This window comes from Mesocricetus auratus, unplaced genomic scaffold, assembly GCF_017639785.1.
Source record: "Mesocricetus auratus isolate SY011 unplaced genomic scaffold, BCM_Maur_2.0 Super-Scaffold_100019, whole genome shotgun sequence".
Classification (NCBI taxonomy): Eukaryota; Metazoa; Chordata; class Mammalia; order Rodentia; family Cricetidae; genus Mesocricetus; species Mesocricetus auratus.
Genome location: NW_024429200.1, coordinates 35,518,346 through 35,538,217, shown reverse-complemented (window position 1 = coordinate 35,538,217; position 19,872 = coordinate 35,518,346). Strand labels below are relative to the sequence as shown.

General features: G+C 37.5%; 1 long non-coding RNA gene across 1 annotated transcript in view; it reads left to right on the top strand.

Moving 5' to 3' along the window:
* LOC106022224 overlaps positions 1-16,729 on the top strand; it is a 33,927-nt gene extending 17,198 nt beyond the window's left edge. The window contains exons 2-4 of the long non-coding RNA XR_001197250.3: positions 7,126-7,152; positions 15,555-15,596; positions 16,316-16,729. This is a non-coding gene — a long non-coding RNA (uncharacterized LOC106022224). The remainder of the gene's footprint in view (positions 1-7,125; positions 7,153-15,554; positions 15,597-16,315) is intronic.
* The last annotated feature ends 3,143 nt before the right edge of the window (positions 16,730-19,872 follow it).

The following is a 19,872-nucleotide window of genomic DNA, read 5'->3' as shown; positions in this document are numbered from 1 at the left end:
TAGCTGTGGCTCTCAGCTTTTCATAAGGTTCTTCTTAAGTTAGCACCACAGTCTCTGGGAACTTTGCCTGGATGGAGGGCTGGACTTCATGACAATCAGTTGATATTTGTTGACTGAACCCTTTGGAGCAACCTGATGCTGTCAGCTGGAGTGTGTAGCCCAAGGAGAAATGCCAAAGTTTAAGACAAGATGCCTCATATGTCCTGACAATCCTTCACTCTTGCTGTGTACTACAGCTCAGAAGTGAGTCACTATATCCAGATCATTCTCGAGATAGGGAAGTAGAACTTTACCATGTGAGAGAAGTGCCATCAAAATTTTGTGGACACACTTTGAACACCATACTTTCCCATTAGTTTAATAACCTCTCTAGGAGCTTCAGCAGGTAAGATAAAACATTCATTAATACCAGGGCCACTGCAAGTCAAGCATTTTCCACATTGTCTCTTTTCTACCTTGACAATTCTTCTTTCTGTCAAATTATAATCACCTATCAGTGATATACACTGAAATGGGAGATACTACGGGCCAATTAGTGCAATGAACTCCTATAATCATCAAGGAAGTTCCTATTTCTACAGAACAGGGCAAAATAACTGCCTTAAGTATAGGCTTGTTCACTCAAAAATATATCATTATTTCCTTACAGTAGAATTATAATTCAAGTGTTTTTCCTTTAGTTTTCTTCTCTTTCCATGAGAGCTTCACCAGGGTGATTGTATTGTGTGCTTATGTGTCTTTGGCTAAGAGTCACTGAACTACTTTAGATTCTTTACAGTCATTTAACAACAACAAAACAAAAGATCATTTTAATCACAAAGGGACATCATTTTACATTCACAAAGGGACATCATTTTACATTAATGGCACCAAAGAGCTATGACCTTAACCACCTGTGCCCTCTTTGTCTCTTTCCGTATTGAGTTGTGTGTTGTCTTCATGACTTACTTTGTCCCGTTGAGCATCCAAATATGTGATTCAGGTTGTAGTGCAATGAGCACACGGATGGGTCTTGGTTTAATGCCTCGGCTGACTGCTCCAGCCTGCTACATCTGTGTGAGTGAAACCATCCAGGACAGGACAGACCCTTGCCAGCCTGCCAACTGACCACAAACACATGGAGAGCCGCATGTTACTGCATGTTAACACACAGGATAGAAGCAAGCTATTCAGTTAGCCTTGACTCATCAAATCTCAGTGTCACAGGGTTTCAAAGATGCTTGGAGAGTTTGGTTTTTTTTTCCTATAGTGATAATTAACTACTGTGAGCAGCGTTTTATGTACTCTAAATTTTGTGGTTTCAGATGTCAGCATAAACATAAGAGAAGAGCGTTAGAATACCCATGTAACTGATCTCCAAATATCCCTCGAAATGATCGAGATCAGCAAATTAAAAAGGAGTAATTTACACTCTAAATGCTGCTCGCCTTGTGTAAATAGTTTACAAGCTAAGAAGATGTTTTTTAAATAAGCACATTCTAAAATTGAGATCCAGACTGAAATTAATAGCTAAGGAGCAATAGTGATGTTGGAGGAATAATATAGAAAGGAATAATATGAAAAAAATGAGAATGAGTGAGAAAGAGAAAGAGAGAAAGAGACAGGGAGACAGACACTGAAACACACACACACACACACACAAACACACACACACACATACACACACGTTGTCACTCAATCACATTTCTAGTTGTGCTGTTGTGATGGTTAATTTTAACTACATAAATAAATCCTTAAGCATTAGTAAGCTACACTTTTGGGCACGTATGTGAAGATGTTTCCAGAAAGGGTTAAGTGGATAAGACAAACCCTCCCTGAGGTGGGTGGTACAATCTCAGGAGCAAGGATCCCAGACTGAATAACCAGATGTGAAAGCAACTGTCCACGCTCACTGTCATGCATTCCCCAGGGAGATGGACTGTACCTTCCCAATCTGTAAGCACAAAGGAAGCCTTGCTTCCTCCAGTTGCCCTTTGCCAGGTGCTTAATCACAGCAATGAGAAAAACTGTCCCCGCCTTTCCTTACAAAGCTTTCGAAACCTAAGGGTATCTGTCATGTCCCTGATGTCAATATCTGTGCTACAAAAGGCTTTCCTCGGGGACAAATCTGAGTCAGTCCCCTGAGCAAGGCTCATGCTATGTCCTGGCTCTTTACCTCCCTTAACCCTGCTCCTGGGTTATGAAAGAAAACCCCAATATTAGAATATAATAGATGCTGAATAAATATTTATGGAATACATGAAAAATACTTATTAGAATACATTATTCTTTTACTACTGAAACCTTTCCTAATGTAAAAATTTCTCAAGGATACTTGAAAAAAATAAGGAAAAAAACCAGTGAAATAAATCACACTAGTAAATGCATGATATTTATCAATGTTCATGTCCCAGGTGTCTCAGCTTTGTCCTCATTGTCTCTTTCCCCCCACCCTCTTCTCCATTGAGGATTTGCTGAGTCTTCTGGAAAATATCAGCCTTTGATTCCCACTAGTAATTTAACCTCCACAAGCTTTTCTGGCTCCATGGTTGGAGGCTCAAGAATAAGTTCTGTATAGTTTTCCAGACACATCACAGTTTCACATGGCTAGATTTCCTTTCCTACAGAGGATGTTTATTCATTCAACAGATACTTATAAAATTTATTGATTTTTACTTATGGGTGTCTGTGTAAGGGTATGCACTACAAGCAGATGCTACCGAGGCCCAAAGACCATATCAGAGTCCCCTGAAGTTGGTGGTTGTGAATCACCCAGTGTGGTTTCTGGGGTCAGAACTCGGATCCTATCCTGGAGCAGCATGTGCTCTTGATGCGTATTCCAATCTCACAGATATTTAAAGCCCAGTTTGTGATAAACTGTTTTTCTTAGCCACATTACTTATACATACAAACCTACGGAGTTTTCTTTTTATAACTTTAAGTAGCTTTCACTCCAATGCAGGATACACATGGGGGCATGAAATGATATAAATATGTCAACTGTCAAATAAATAGGTAAAATGTGTTATAGCAAAATTGGTCTTATTAAATATAAAATTTTAAATCTGAAATAAGTCATATTTTTATCTTAGTCTGTACAAAGACAAAAACAGCATCAGCATATGTCATTGTTTTTTACTTAGGAATAAAGGTATATTCATTTTACATATTTGTATATGTATTCATACACACACATACACCTTTTTATACATCTTCCCATTATGTCAAAAAGAAAATAGGGCTGTGGCAAGATGATCCTAGCTTGTATATGTGTTTTGTTGCATGTAATTTTTTAGGGCGTATCAAAATGTGCTTCTTAAGAATAAGCAGATGTGTTCTGTACTAAGGTCATGCAGCTTGTGTTATTGAAATTTCTTTCTTTGTATTTTGGTCTTTCTTCTTCCCACATTAAACCCACTAGCAGAGAAGAGATTCTTCTTCATTTCATATGGGTGCATTAAAACTTTGGGGAATCTAAATTCTGTCTTCGATATTCATGAACACTTCCAAAGCTTGAATAAAATAATGAGACCTTAAAAAGTGATCCTTCTATTTCCCCTTTTACTAGAATATAATCTGGAGACAGATAATGCATAATTCTAGGTAATGGATCACATCAACTAAGGCATGCCAATAAATCCTTGCACTGACCTTATACATAATGTTTTGCCAAGAAAAATGTTTTCAGTGAGGAAGAATCTCCTCCTCATTGTGTTTTGTTGCATTTTCTTTAGTAAGGAAGGGATAATGTTGTCTACTTCATATTTTTCTTCCACCTGCTTTCAGGGACTAGTCAATTTAAATTTGTAATTAAAAAGAATATATACATATGTATATCATTACAAAACAAGGGAGAGTATTTGGGAATTGATGGCAAAAGAAGATAGCAGAACAAATATAGAAAAACACACACAAAACAAAATGCAAATTCAAATGAAATAAATGCTAATTAATTTAGTCAGTAAGAAAGCATTCCGCATTTCAGTGTAAAGATATTATGTCCTGATTGGCTTATCCACTATGGGACTTTTTGTGTACTCGTCCCTGTCAACAATCCACACTGACACCTATCCTAGATGATACCGATATTGATATCACTAGGTGAATAACACTGTCACAATGTCAGGTTCCCACTGGCATCTCACAATTTTAAAGATGTCCCTGTGTTCTCCCTCAAGGCCCTATCCCAGGCACAGAGATAATTACTTATTCAGTCCTTCTGCATTTAATTCATAACTACATCTCAGGAGGCATAAAGGAAAACTGTGTGGTGAATCCAAATACATAATAAAGACACATAATATTGTGACATGTTGGTCTTCTGAAACCAACCTTTTGGTATGGCTTACAGACATGCACTAATACATGTCTGTGTGCCTGACATAGGTGCTGGTTTTACCCGGCTTAGTGAGTTATCCTAGAAGAAAAAGAATTTTCCTTTTTTTTAAAAATAGAATTCCCCTTTGGAGAAGAGTCCTCTTTCCTGGCTTTTCTTCTTATTTGAATCCGGTATCTAAATTTTGAAATTGAAGAATACAACCTACAGATTGCTTCTGATACGAACTTCTTAAAAGACACGCTGTTCAAGTTCAGATGAACATCATATCGAGCTAAGAATGACTCAATGAGCAGAGTAAAGAATACCAGCTTTCATCACATATTTTAAAAACTTAAAAGCTATTTAGAATTCTTTTTTTACTTATTGTGGGTACATAAATGTTTAGTGCATTTTCATTTCTGAAACAACTTCCAAATACATCTCATTTCTCCGTGGTCACTGTGCTTTTTCCTCCACTTCAGAGCAGTAACAGTCTTTCACAATTAATAAACACCACATGCACCGTCAGTGGGCATTAACGAGCCCCTTTCATCCTGCCGGCTCCTTTGCATAGTTGGAGATGACTCCAAATTATCTATTTCAAGCAGTAAACCCACATCAGTTTTCATATGAAGCTCATTTCTATATAAATCATGCTCTCTGACAGAGAAGTGATTACTAATATGGGACATGAATTCAGTGATATATTCATCGCTTCCAAAACAAAATCTTTTAATGCAAACATAAAGAAAAAGAAATGGCTCCTATTTTTTCATGGCAATTATACATCATTTTCTATGTTCTTAGCACCAGGTATCAGTATCCTAATACTCCTTTAACTGTTTTCTTGGTAGGAGAAGAAAAGGAAGTTGGTGACTTCCATTACCATCAGCCCACATATTTTAGCTTTGGTAAAGTATTTGTTTGTTTCCTTTTTTTGAAACAGGATCTTGCTATGTAACCTAGGCTGACTGTAAACTGGCACCTTGCCTTATCCTCTGGGGTATTAGGAACACCATAGCAGGCAAAGATGTTTTAAAGAACCATATACCTTCCTCATTATTCCCAAGTTCTGTGGTGCCCAACTTCAAGGTATATGGTTCTTTAGTAGGCACAGATTCAGGTACAATACTTGTCGTTTTTCTCAGTCACAGTTTCCTTTGTAACAGGGTGGAGCCCAAGTTGTGTTATTATATATTTACAGTATTACCCTTTCACTCCTACTACAAACTATTTGAAAAAGAACTCAAACAATGAAAGGATTTTCATGAAAGCTATGGAAAAAATTTAGCAATGCAAATTAGAAATTTAGAAAATTTAGAAAAAGCAGATTATATCGAAACAGTTCTACTTTTGGGATGGTTTACAGGAAAAAAAAGAAAAGACAGGCTCATCAGCAAATGAAACATTAATTTATGACCTATGAAGCAAATTAGGATTGAATATTTTTATAAATGAGATTAATAGCATTGACAGGTGAAATGACAATATGAGGAATATTTGATGGAGGAAGGTTTTTTTCAGGAGTCAGCATTGGTTAGAAAAATTCTTTAAACTTTGAGGCAAGTCATGAAATAGGCACTTACAACTGATCCTGGCCTCATTGTTCCTTCCAAAGAAATCAGTTCTGCTTTTATTATAGGAAAATCAGTCTTAAATTCCCAGGTCTTGGCTCATACTCCCATTTCTTTTCTTTTTTTTTTTTTTTTTTTTTTTGGTTTTTACAAGACAGGGTTTCTCTGTATTGTTCTGGAGGCTCTCGGTCCAGCTCGGCCTCGAACTCACAGAGATCCGCCTGGCTCTGCCTCCCGAGTGCTGGGATTAAAGGCGTGTGCCACCACCGTCCCATTTCTTATATTAGAGAAACTTATTGTATTTTTCTGTATTGGGGTGGTAATTTTGTGAGAATATAGATGAAGATAACATCTTTCTATGCACATAACATCCCAATGCTAACACAGTACTGTGGTTTGACAGCATTTCTAATTACAGTTTCTTGTATGTATTGCTGCCCGGTTAGTTTTCTTAATCAAAAGCCAAGACTTCTCTGAAACATGGTGACTGAGAAATTTCAAATCTCTCTGAGAACATACAGAATTGTAGGGCAATGCTTTAGAAAACTGATATTTTTTCTCTTTGATATTTCTAATTTTAAAGGGGGAACTGGGACAGAATCTAATCACTTTCATTTTAATTAAAGAAGGCACTAATTTTAGCCACTTCCATTTCATAAAGCATGTAATGGAGTCAATAATGATCACCGAAAACTTGGAAGTGCTCTCCTTTCTGATTCATTGGAAGCATTTTCCCCATCATTAGTGATGGGAAAGAATGGAATCTTCAGAAGCTAAAACAACGCATTTTTATACATGCAACATGATGAGAAAAACAGACAACCCCATTGTACTGGTTGTAAATAATGGAGAAAGATTTTGGTTTTGGTTTTTAGTATTGTCTAGTCTTTTTCAAGTGCAATGTTGAGAGTCTTACTTTCCATGTTAACTTTGCCTCAATCAATATCAATGATGGGCCCTTGCTGTAGAAAGTAGATGTGTCTGTGGACAGGTAAGAAGAATTCTAGGCCTCATTTCTTCTGAAGGTCATGTGCAGGCAGAGACAAAAAGTGTGTGTGTGTGTGTGTTGTGGTTATCACCTGAGAAATAGGAAGTAAAATCCATGATAGGATAATGATAATCTATTGGTATTAGATGAGGCAGCCTAAGATTCACCAGTAAAGGAACAGAGGTATAGGAAAAACTTTGGTTTATTTTCTTCCCATTGGATTCTATGAACCACAGGTTCTTACATCAGTACCTTTTCTCTTCTAGGAGTTGTTCCAGTGGACTCTGTGTACTGTGAGTATCTTTTTATTTAAATTAAAGACAATCTTATTATGTACCAATCTCAGTTCCCTCTCCCTCCTGACCTCCCATGCCCCTCACCCCGCCCCCATCCTGCCATCAGAAGAAGGAAGGAGAAAATTATCAGGAGCATACTGTTGAGAAGATACTGGGATCACCTCCCTCCTGTTTCTTATGTATTTGCAAACTTGTACTTTCTCATCACAGAGCCTGGGTAATGAGGGCAGTTACTGGATTGAAATATCTGAATGTATGAGCCAACACAAATCTCTCCCCTTTAAATTGATTATTTCACGTGTTTGGCCATAGCAACAGAAAGCTGACTAAACGGTAGCTATATAATTGTAATCATTCTACTGTTACCTATCACTATATTTATCAGGGCATATGTTTTTATTTCTGTGTTCATGGTGATGACACAGATCCTAGCATTTAACAGGATTTCAACAAGCCTTAAGAAATGTTTTTTTTTTGTCTATTCTTTGTGGAATCCATATGCTACATTTTGAGCACATCCATTCCCCTCTTCAATTCCTCACAGATCTTCTCCCACTTCTCTACCCACCCAGCTTCATGTTATCTCTCTCTTTTAAGCAACAACAGGGAGCCCTGGTTGTGTTGCCTGATTATTCCCGGTCATGAAACTGCTCAGCAGTGTGGTTGATAACCAAGTGTCACCCCATTGAAAAAGGCTGACTTAGTACTTGGATGGGAAACATATTTTTCCAAATAAATTTGGTACTTCAGAACACCTCACATTGTAAATGGTGAGGTGGATAAATCCATCAAAGTATCTGAAATCATCATACTCTTTGTTAAGTACATGAAAAATACTCTGTAGAATATTCAAGAAGCCTACTTGAGGTTTGTATTCTTCACTGGTCTACAGGGTGATGAATGCAAAGCTGGGTTCACATTCATTTTACTTATCATGCGTTCATCTTCTGGTTTTGATCATCAGTAACATCTTCAGTATCACTGCTTCTTTTTGCTAACACCTAAAAAAGTCAACCTTCTTCTCTAGGTTAGCAGTCATTCTCAGCTGTTTCTAATCCTACCGTTAGATGGTGAATAGGAGACAGTATTTTCAGATCTTGAAAACAGAGAAGGAAGCAGCAGAAGTCACCAGGATTGCATTTTCTCACCAGAGAGCATCAGGAAGATGTGGTCCTTCATTATTGCACATTTCCTCACTAAGTGTATACTTATGAACACACCATGCAGATTATTAAGAGTGCTAACTATAACATTCATAAATTCACTTACTTATAAGGAGCTATATTTTTGTCTCTTCGAGTTAGAAAGTGTCTTCTAGTCTACCTTTGCTACGTTATAGAAGACTTTTAGCTTTGCTCTCCATACTACAGGGATTTTTTCCTTTTCTTTCTACAGTCAGCCATTGTGAGTGTAATACTTGGGCTAACCATTAATGATATTGTCTTTTTCTGAAAATATGTAGAGAATGGAGACGCAAGTTTCTAAGAGTTGCTTAGAGTGGATGGGGTATAAAATAATATCTTTTGAGAAGCATTGCCATCAGTATATGAATGAATAACCTAGAAAGTTGGGTGTGGTGGTACATAGCTATACTTCCAGAAGTTGGAATACTGAAGCAGAAGGATCTTGATTTCAAAGTTAGACTGCAGAATGAAAAGAACTTGTCTCAACAAATAAATACAACCAAGTCAAAAAAAAAAAAAGATATCAAACTCAGAACTTTGTTAGGAAAGTCCTTGAAGGCATAGACTGTATCCAGTTTACTCTCAAGTCTACTCATCTTCACTCAACCATTTAACATGGTTGTGCTTTAAGCAGGTTATGGATTTCCCATTTCTCCTCTGTGTCCTTCTCTGTGTAAGCAATACTTCATATCCACCAGCGGGTAGTATGTTTGAGTAACATGATCAGAATCTCTTCCATTTTGGGTATCAATAGATTACCTCTCTCACACTGATGTTCCCCTGGCTTAGACACTATTCTAAAAGGATGCTTTACAATTTCTGTCTAAATTGGAAAAACCTATTTTGAAAGAGCACCTTTCCTTCACAGCTTTGAGGCTGTTTGCTTCTCTTTATAGCAGCATGAGCCAAAGGGCACTACTTAAAAACAGAATGTCAGAGGCTATTCAGAATTCTGCTTTCTTAAATATGTGGAGTATATCATTTCACTCTTCTTGGTTGATGACCAATTGTTGCATTCTAGGGTTCCATGTGACAGTGTGGGAACTGGGTTAGAAAAAATAATAAACCCAAATCACATTTTTGTCTATGTGTTTTCAATGCCCACACAAGTACAGTACCTCCTACAATCATTTAACAGTTAAACTTCTGATTCATTCAAATTATAATAATTAACTGTAATCATATATAAATAAACCAAAATTTGCCACAAAGTGTTTGTTTAAGGAATCTATTCATTATAAAAGCTTTCAAGTGTCAGTGGATGCATAATATATGAGACTATGATTTTTTTGTCATACAATTTCCCTGTTATATTTTTCTTCTCATGTGACTGTTTGAGACCACCAATTTTCCTTCTCTGAATTTTTGCATTCTTGCTGTTAACTCCTCATAGGTCCTCCTATAGTTTTGCTTTTTGAAAATAAATAAAGGAAACGTTAGGAAATAACATTATTTATGAGCCTCAAAAGAGCCGAATGAAAAGTAGAATCTTTGCAGGAAGTACAGTTGAAAGGTAGGGCTCCATGATAAATTAATTTAATCCCTCAGACATCTTGCAAGGCTATTGAAACTCCATGGGTTCTTTCTAGGATGGCTGTGAAATTGAGTTAAGCTAATAATTTCTTTCACCTTCACAGTCTATATATGCCAGTGATGGAGTGATCAGTATTGATCTTTAGGACAGTTGGCGTGACAGGTTCAACTATGTCTTAGTTTGATCAATTCTTAGATATGGATTTAACCTTAAAAATCTATTCTTCATAAAATTATGATCAGACTAATTATATAGGACAGAACTTTGACATCATATTAATAGATTTCTCTCAGTCAATAACACAAAGGAAGCTTTAGTGCTCAATATTACCAGGTGATTTTAGATATCTTTCTATTTAAAAAACAACTACTATTAGCAAAGTATAAGAAGTACATTTTTGTGCTTTAGGCTCACATTATGAGAAATTTGATCTCTCTCTCTCTCTCTCTCTCTCTCTCTCTCTCTCTCTCTCTCTCTCTCTCTCTCTCTCTCTCTCTCTCTCTGCATCCATTTGCCTACTCACCCACCTACCAATGTACCTGCCTTCCTGTCATCTTCATCTACTCTTCTCTAAGTTTTGTAGATCATAATTTTGTTACACTCTTTGGTTCTTTCTACTTTTAGAAAGCAACAACTAATGGAAATTACTTAACTGAATTCTTATCACTATTTATTTTTAGTCATTCTCTAGAATTCAGGGTATATCTTTCCATGCAAGTTTTTGTTTTCTTCCACATGTTGCTGTTCTTATACAATGACCAGAATGCTTCCTGTGCTTGTTTTCTATTCGATTTTTCTTTTCTGAAAAATGCTGTTTATATTCTTTGTTAATTTTGAATCCTTGATTGTTTAACTTTGAGCCTCTACCCTGATATCACACACACTTTGTCTTTACTCTTTTATGTTTGCTATTTGTTAGCATGAATGTACTTACAGTTTATCCTCCTCCCAGAAAAAAGCATATTATTTATTTAGCATTAAATAATGTATCACAATATTAATATATTTAAATCAGAAAGTTAAGATTTCTGGAAACCTCATCAATCCTTAATACTCACAACTTAAATTTCATTGAAATTCTCAATTATTTTTTAAATAATACATTTCAGTCATATTCTTTCTCCTCTGGAAAAGGTATAAGCATACACACATATACTTGGGCATATAATTGAATTGTATCATAGACAATTTTCTCTCTTTCACTTCCTTAGTATGCTTATTTCTACTTTTGATCATTTTAGTAAATAAAGTTAATACCATCAAACATGTGCTTCAGTACTTTTCTTCTTACTAAATGATTCAGTTAGGCCTTTTAAATTAAAGGTTATGCATTAAATATATTTATTACATTATTATATCATGTGTAATACCTAATTATTATTTATATTTTATTTTTATTTATAACATTGTTATTCCAAAAAGAAAATGTGCCATTTCATAGCAGAATTTGATGAGTTTTTTAACAGTGCAATAATTTTTGTAATAATCAACAAAATCATGACTTAGAAACTTCTTTAGCCCCAGCTCTCCCCATTTCATTTATTCTGTTAATGAGTAGACATATTTCACTCTAGTTTGAATTTATATTTTTCTTATGAACAGTGGTGTTTGGCATTGCACAGGGTCTCTTAGGTAATTTGACATTTTATGTAAATAATCAATTAAATTATTTTGCTCAATTTCAAATTGAGCCATTTGCCTGCTTATTAGTGAGCCATAGGACGATTCTGTGTTCAAGTTCATGGTCAACACACGTACTAAGAATATTTTTCTAATTTAATGTAGCTTGTTTTTTTTAAATTGTGGTGTCTTTTAGGAACAGAAGTTAGCCACTTTTGTGAAAACTAACCATTTTTCTTTATGATTGGTGTTTTTCATATTTATTGTATTAAACTTTATTTGTAGTTCATGGAACTTATCTCTTATGTTTCTTTATAACAGGATTTACTTCTAGTGTTTAAACTTAGGTCAATCAGTGAACAAACTTTGAATTACATTCTCAAAGATACTGTGAGTTAGAAGTTGAGTGTTTTCCCATACATACATCATAATTTTTTGAAAGTGTTTTCTTCATTGATTTCTCTTGGCATTTATGTCAGAAATCAGTTGACTATATACATGTGTGTGCTAACTTCTAAACTGTATTCTTCTGTTTTGATCTGTGTCTATGCGTATGATTGTTCCAGTTGGTGCTGTTATTTATCTGTGTCTGTCTGAAAAAATAAAAAGGGTGATATGTTTCCAAACCTATTTTTCCTACTTCAAAATTATCATAGATATATTCTTTTGTTTAAAAAAACACTACAATCAGTTTGTTAGTTTGTAGGAAAGAAACTGCTGGAATTTTGGTCTGGATTGATTTGATGGTATAGACTACTTGAAAGAATCAGACCTACTTTCTTAAAAGTCTTTAATTGAGGTCCTTCCACTTACTCAGGTATCTTTCTCTCAAGTTCTCTAAAGTTTTATGAATATGAATCTCACACATAGGTTAGAATATTCTCTAAGAATATTTAAAATATTCTCTATTGCTTTATAAGAAGTTATTTACCAAAGTCCATTTTCCAGTTCATTGCTGTGAATCAAAAAACAATTAATTTCTGCATGTTCACTTACATTCTATACTGTGTTAAACTTGGTTTCTAGTTCCAATTACATTTAGATTAAATTCTTTTGGGTTTTCTGTATAAACAATGATGTCTACAGCTATAGATAGGAATAGTCTTCTGTTTGCTAGCTATAGTCCTTTCATCTATTTTTTTGCCCATTTCAGTGCATATAACCTGTCACAAAATGGTTCATTATAGTTAGTCAGACCTGGGATTTGTCTCGTTCCCCACTGTAGTGGGCTAATATTCAGTATTTATTATTAAGCATGACATTGACTTTTGGTTTGTGTATATGCCTTTTTATCACAATATGAAATATCTTCTATTTTTGTTCTTCCACAGATTTGTGATAGGATAACGAGTAAATGTTAAGTTTTGTTATTTTAAACTTTAATTGATATGATCTGATAGCCTTTCTTCTTTGTTTAATTTTTTCAGTGCATTTTGATCATTTCTATTTTACTCATTCAACTCCTCCCCTATCCTGCTCATCTCCATACTCATGCAATGCCATGTTTCTCTTTGTCAAAAATAAAACAGAGAAGCAAAATAACCCAGCAAGATGTACACCACCAAAATGAAGCACATGTGCGTGCATGCTCACACACACACACACACACACACACACACACACACAAATATGGAGTACGTTTTGTGTTAGCCAACTTTTTCTGGGCATGGGGCCCGCTCTGGGATATGGTTGATATACCCAGGGACACCTCATTGGAGAAAACTGATTTTTTCCTTTCCCAGCAGCAATCAGTTGAAAGTAGCTTCTTGGTAGAGGGTGGGAATTTGTGTCTACTTTTACTTCTCAGCATTGAGACTTCCTTTAGTCTGTTAACATGAAAAATTGCACTGGTTTTTCATTTGCTAATGCAAACTTAGCATATGCAAGTAGAACTGCTCTTAATCATGGTGCAACATTCTGCTATTTATTGGCAATGAACTCTTCTCTTTGCCTTTTTTTCTGAAGATGAGTATTTAATATTTTAGGGCTGTATATTAGTTTTCTATAGGAATATTCACAAAATTTCGCCAATTTAGTTCATCAGCAAGTATTTCATAGTTTTGTGCAATCTAAATTTATTATGACATGGCTGAATTCTTGGGTTCCGGGGTCTGAAAATCCAGTTTCAGTGAGTTTACATTTTTGGCTAGAGACTCAGAGAAAAATCAGTCTTTGAATCACTCAGGGTTTTGGCAGAATTTAGTCTCTTATATTTGGAGTACTGAGTTCCTCATTTCCTTGTTGGCTGTCAATGTGGGCTGCTCTCAGCAATTAGAGGCTGGTTTTATTCGTTTTCACACACTCCCCACCAGTCACCAGGCTAGCAGTGCCATATCAGAGCCTGTCTGGGGAAGTCGGACCTCTTCTCTGCTCAGCAGGAGGCATTGTCTACTCTTAAATGTACATATGATTTGGTCAGATTCACCTAACTATGGGCTACTTTAAGAATAACCTAAAGCCTAGCCTAGCCACTGGGGGTAAAATCTGTCATAGTCAAGATTGCAAGCATTATGCAGAGTATGTGCTGAGTGGTCAAGATTCTTGAGTCTGGCTTGCAATTCAGCCTGCCACAGGATGCCATCTGGCACTTAAAGATCCAGGCCCTTGCCAAAGCACAACTCATTCTCTCTCGCCCAAGAGTTGCACCCCATTATTACATTGGCTTAAGCCCAAAAGCCCATCTAAAGCTCATCAGCTCAAAGGCCCAAATCCTAGTCAGAGAACTATCAGGGAAGTGGCAATCTGCTGCCCTTATGCAGTCAGTAAGAGGAAAAACACGAAGCTACAAGGCCCACCAGCTTAAGATAGCAACTGACATGGGACCACAATTTGACCAGACCATCCTCACAACTCATTATGTCTTCATTTGTATCGATAGCAGAGTGAGATCACCATTCAAGGAACAACCACTCATGTGTAGGCACAGTCTGATCTGTGTGCTAAATGATACATTTGCCCTGAAAATTGCTTTTAATTTTCTTACTTCAGTTTTTTGAGGGCAAGTTCAAGTTGGCTTCCAATTTGCTGTGTAGTAGTCAAAGATATCCTTTAGGAACATCTTCAGTCCCTACCTTTCAAGGATTGGGATTACACTTGTGCAGCTTTGCCTCTAATTTATCAGTACCGTGCATCAACCCAGGGCTTCAAGCAGGCTATTCATGTGTGTTGAGGACTGAGCCACATTTGAGTCCTCTATTTTTAAAGCATTGATTTCTGTTTTCATATTTATTCTTCTTTTCTCCCCCATTGCTCTGAGTATAATTGGCCACCCTCTCTAGTTTCTAATGAAGAAAAGACCTTTGATTTAAAATGTTCTCCGTCTTTATGTAAGACTGTCTATTTTTAACTTCATTCAAAATTAAAATTTCTGTTTTACTTTAATTCCATTACAAAACATTGATGCCTTGTATTTTTATTGGCTCATTTTTTTTCTATTTGTGTGTGTGTGTGTGTGTGTGTATAATTTCTTCATTGGTCCATGAGTTACTTGATATGAAGTCTAGATACATAGGGAAATTTTCTAGATACATTATTTTGATCATTTGCAGTTCACTCATTTTAGTAAGGGAGCAATAAATTTCAACTTTTAAAAATATTTAACTTATTCTATAATCTGTCCTCTGATCATGTGTATTTTATAAGCACATTAAATGATTATGTATCTTAAACTATTGAATGTACTGCTATACATAACTGGCAATTAGGCTCATATTGTTAACAATGTCGTTTCATTTTTTTAATGTCTTTCTTGGGACCATGAAATAAATCCAACATTAAGGCATACCTTCAATTATAGACCTGTTTGTAGAAGTACTATCCTTTCCTGGACACTGAGAATTCCTGACAAAAATATGATCATTCTTTGGTGAGATAGATATAGGTCATAGTAGTGTAACTACTTAGAACATGGGGGAGGAAGGGGTGTTCTTGTTTCTCATTTCAATCTAAGTTCCCCAGATATAACCCGACAGACAGTGGCAAGCTGTCTTGGTGGATTTGTATCTGTTACAGTGAATGTTTTTCCATATTCTCTACTCACCTCTCTTTTCTCTTCTTGCCAGCCCTCCTGAGATCGAGTTTCTTCATCTGAGAACACCAGATTGGTGAGATTCTCCTCGGGAGACCTATTCTTTGTATCCAATTTTCTTACCCTTTCACTGTTGGTCTTAGACCCAAGAGGTCCCTTGTCTCAAGTCCCTTGCAGACACTTACAATGCCTGAAATGAAATGCCTCATGTTCTTCTGTGGTGTGACTAAAGCACAGTGAAAACTCCCAGACCAAGATTCATGGTCTATGAACTGTACTCTCAACTGAGTACTCCTTCACAGCTTCATCTGTTCTGCAAAAACAGAGGTTCCTCATATCCAGAGTTTCAAATAGGAAAGAGTTCCTTACCCAGTCAATATAAGAGACCCAATCATCCTGGACAACAGTTTTCACAGTGGCACTTCTCAGGCCATATATCCATCCCCAAATAAACACATCTCAGCCCTTTTAGGATCCTATCTGAAAGGACATTTCTTGATACGGACTTTTTATTGAACTCTGAAGTGCATTCACTTGTGCTGTGTGTGACAGCTCCGGGACTATCAATGCCATTAATGACAAAAGTGAGGGCCATCCCAGTGAGCAAGATAATAGTTACAAGTGATGTTGTGTAGTGAATTGAGAGTGACAGCAAAGAACTAAGACAATACTTGAAGGAACAAGATTATACAGAGACCTAGGGCAGTCCTTAATCAGATCCCTCCCACTAAAGGAAGACCTGTCCTTAACAACTGAGATTAGGGGATTGAGTAATATCTCAATGTTCTTCCACAGTTTTAGACACTCCTGAGACCATCTGAACCAACACCCACCAAGTTCTCCGATTCACTTGAGTGACAATTAAGAGATTTCCCCTGCTGCATTCATCTCTTCTCTGCCGGTGCAAGATTCAACAGCCTGCACAGCCTGCCTGTGGCTGCATTTGTTGTTCAAGAAGACTCCACGTGTTACGAATACTCATGAATCCAACTTCAAGCCCTATCCATCATGCCCTCCACTTTTTTGATATTATTCTCCAAAATCTTCCCTCATATTTCCCTTCTAACACCCAAGAGATCACCAGTACCCAACTTAGAGATTTCATTCTTGATCTCTTTCTCCAGGGTGATCTCATGGATTTCACTTGGGATGAGGTAATTCAGTTTCTGGAACTTCCGTAAAAATATTGCATTATGTCTCTCCCTACAATAAAAATGGATCTTGATGCCTGATACCTGTGTGATCATTTTTTTCTGCTAGTGCTGATAGTCCGACTTCTTTCCTGTGCTCCTAAGTTACCCTTAACAACCATTTTACTCCTTGGGCTAACTCTATCTACGTGTTACAACTCCCCAAAGCTTCTCAAGGTATCTCATAAAAACCTAAAAAATCTGCAAGCCTACAATCCATACCACCAGAGAAACTAGGAAACAAGGAGGATCCCAAGAGAAGAATGCATGGTCCCAGGAAGAAGGGGAGGGAGGAGAGGGGGACAAGAACCCCTGAACAAATTGGGAGCACCAGCGGGGGGGTGCAGGGGGGAAGAAGGGAGGTGGGAAGGAGAGAGGGGGAGAATGGGAGGGGGGAGGAGAACAGGAAGACTGAGACAAGGGAGAAATAGAGGAAGGCAAGAAAAGAGACGCCTTGATAGAGGGAGCCAGTATAGGTTTGAAGAGAGGTCTGGCACAGGGGAAATGTTAGGGGATCCACAGGGATGACCCCAGCTAAGAATCTAGTCAGTGGAGGAGAGGTTGCCTTTGATGCCCTTCCCCTATAATGAGATTGATGACTACCCTGGTTGCCATTCCTGTAGCTTATCGAAACAGAAACAGGCACCTACAGCTAAACAATAAGCCATACTCCTGGAATCCAGTTGCAGAGAGGGAGGAAGGGTGAGTAGACTGTGCTGGAGAAACCCGCAGAAACAGTTGACCTAACCTAGTGAGAGCACAGAGACCCTAGTTGTAAACCTGGGGAACCAGCATTGAACCAAACCCTCTGAATGTGGGTGCCAGCTAGAAGGCCAGGGAAATCTATGGGACCTCTAACAGTGGAACCAGTGTTTATCCCTAGAGTACAAATGGACTTTGGGAGCCCATTCCCTATGGAGGGAGACTTTTGTAGACCAGACATATGAAAGAGGGCCTAGGCCCCCCCCAAATGATCTGACAGACTTTGATGGTCCCCCATGGAGGGCCTCTCTATCCTTGGGGAGTGGGTGGGAGGATGCGTTGGGGGGTCTGTGGAGGATGGGAGGGAGTGAGAATGGGACCTTGATATGTAAATAAGAGTGCTTCTAAAATAAAAAAAGGCAAAAAATCTAATGCTTTTCTTAAACAAGGGGGGTACTGTCCCTGCTTCACAACTGACAATGATAGAAACACCCAGCTACACCATTTAAATGGATATGACTCAACACAAACTCATACCCTTACTAAAAGGAGATTTTTTTAATGCTGATCAAATGGTCCTAGTAATTCCATCTAATAACTTCTAAAATATGACTGTCCAACATCAGCTTACAGCCACATATCCATTTGTGACCTGATTCTTTCCTATGTTAAGGTTGACCTTCAGTGACCAATGTGTAATTAAGGGAGAGGACAGAGAAAATTTCTCAATTCTAGATAGTCTCCCTAACACCCTCTGTAATGTACTCTGACTCTAAAATGCTGGTCCCATGAATATACAAATTAACCAACAGTCTAATCCAGCACAGCCTAAAAGTATTGTGTCCTACTTACCTCAAGGGGAGGCACAGCTGAAATACAACTTCCCATCTGTAATGAAATTCTATCTGGTCACAGCACAATGGTAAGACTATAAACTTCCAAATCCTTGAACAATTGCTTGCCAAGCATGCTACTGATGAGCTGTAATACTGGGTGCATTTCGATTTCAGTCAATTATGCCTTTGTTTGGAAACACAACCCACTATTAGCTGGCCCACAGACATAGCCTATGCAGCCCTTTACCAGGGCAACACTAGTTTATTATTATGTCTTTCATATACTTTTGAAACCCTGGGAAAATCTGTTGGCCCTACAGCCACTTTTTCTGCTCAAATTTAACACCTGCCCCATGCTGAATATTTTATTAAAATTTTCTATGGCATAATGTGTAATTTTGCCTTCTTGTCAAATGAATTGACACTGGCACCTCAACTTATATTGCATCAGACATCTAAGTTGTTCCTACCAACCAATCAGCCATAATTCTTCTCTTTTACTCAGCTAGCCAAAACAAGTGACTAAATTAATTCTTTTATTTGTAAGGTTGGTAATAGGGGGTGGGGCTTGGTACTGGGACAGCTGATCTTGCATCCTGGTCCATCATCCCCGTTCTGTTGCACTAGTGCTATGTTGTAACTGCATCTCAAATACTTTTGAGGTCCTACAGGAGCAAGTTCCTCAATTAGTGTCTGTAGGCCTCACAAACCAACGTGGTCATGGCTTAGCAAGTGCCATCGGGTTCCATAGGAGATACGCTGTATCTATGCAAACAAGTCAGGGGCAGTTCAGGACATAGTAAAAAAGACTGAATCCGGACAGATAGAATTTGAGATAGATTAAACAGAGATACAGAGATAGAGATAGATAGGAGGTCGGGAAGGAGGGAGAGAGAGAATGAGAGATTGGGGAGAATAAAGAAAGAAACACTTCCACAATATGGGGCTGGCACTCCTGAATAACCCCTGTCCAGGAACTACTCTTCTTTGTTTAGTCTTCATATTGTGCCTTCACATTTGTAAGTTACCAGTCAAGATTGCTTTTCAGGACCTAACTTTTTCAGGTCCAGATCACGATGCTTCAACATGGATTCCAGAAAACACCATGACCCATACAGCCTTTAGGACAGGCTGCCAAGTGTTTATGCTAGTTATTCTTAATCAACTTCTCTTCTTTGTTCCCTGATGTCCCATAGCAAGTTAGCAAGGGTAGATGAGGACAGTGGTTTTACCCTACTGAGTTTGAGAACTAGAAGAAGAGATCTTTGCCTTCATGTGTAAGATTTGGCCTTGCTGCTTTGTCATGGAGGAATAAACAAGTTTGGGTAGGGGGCACTACAGCATGGCAAACAATCTCTGGAAGGCCTCAACCTATCATTTGAAGCAATCAATCAAAATTGACCATGTTGTCATGTGAAAGAAATATCCTAAGCCCAGTTCCTAACCAGTCAAATATCAAGCATTCAAAAATGCTATGACATAGTCATTTAATGCATAGCAGAACCCCAAACAAGGTTGTTCCCCTATAAAAGGAGCCATAGTCCACTGTTGCATGACATGTCGTTTTTCTACTTCTGCTCTGCCTGATGCTCCTTGATAGTGAACTCAATAAACTTCTCTTTAT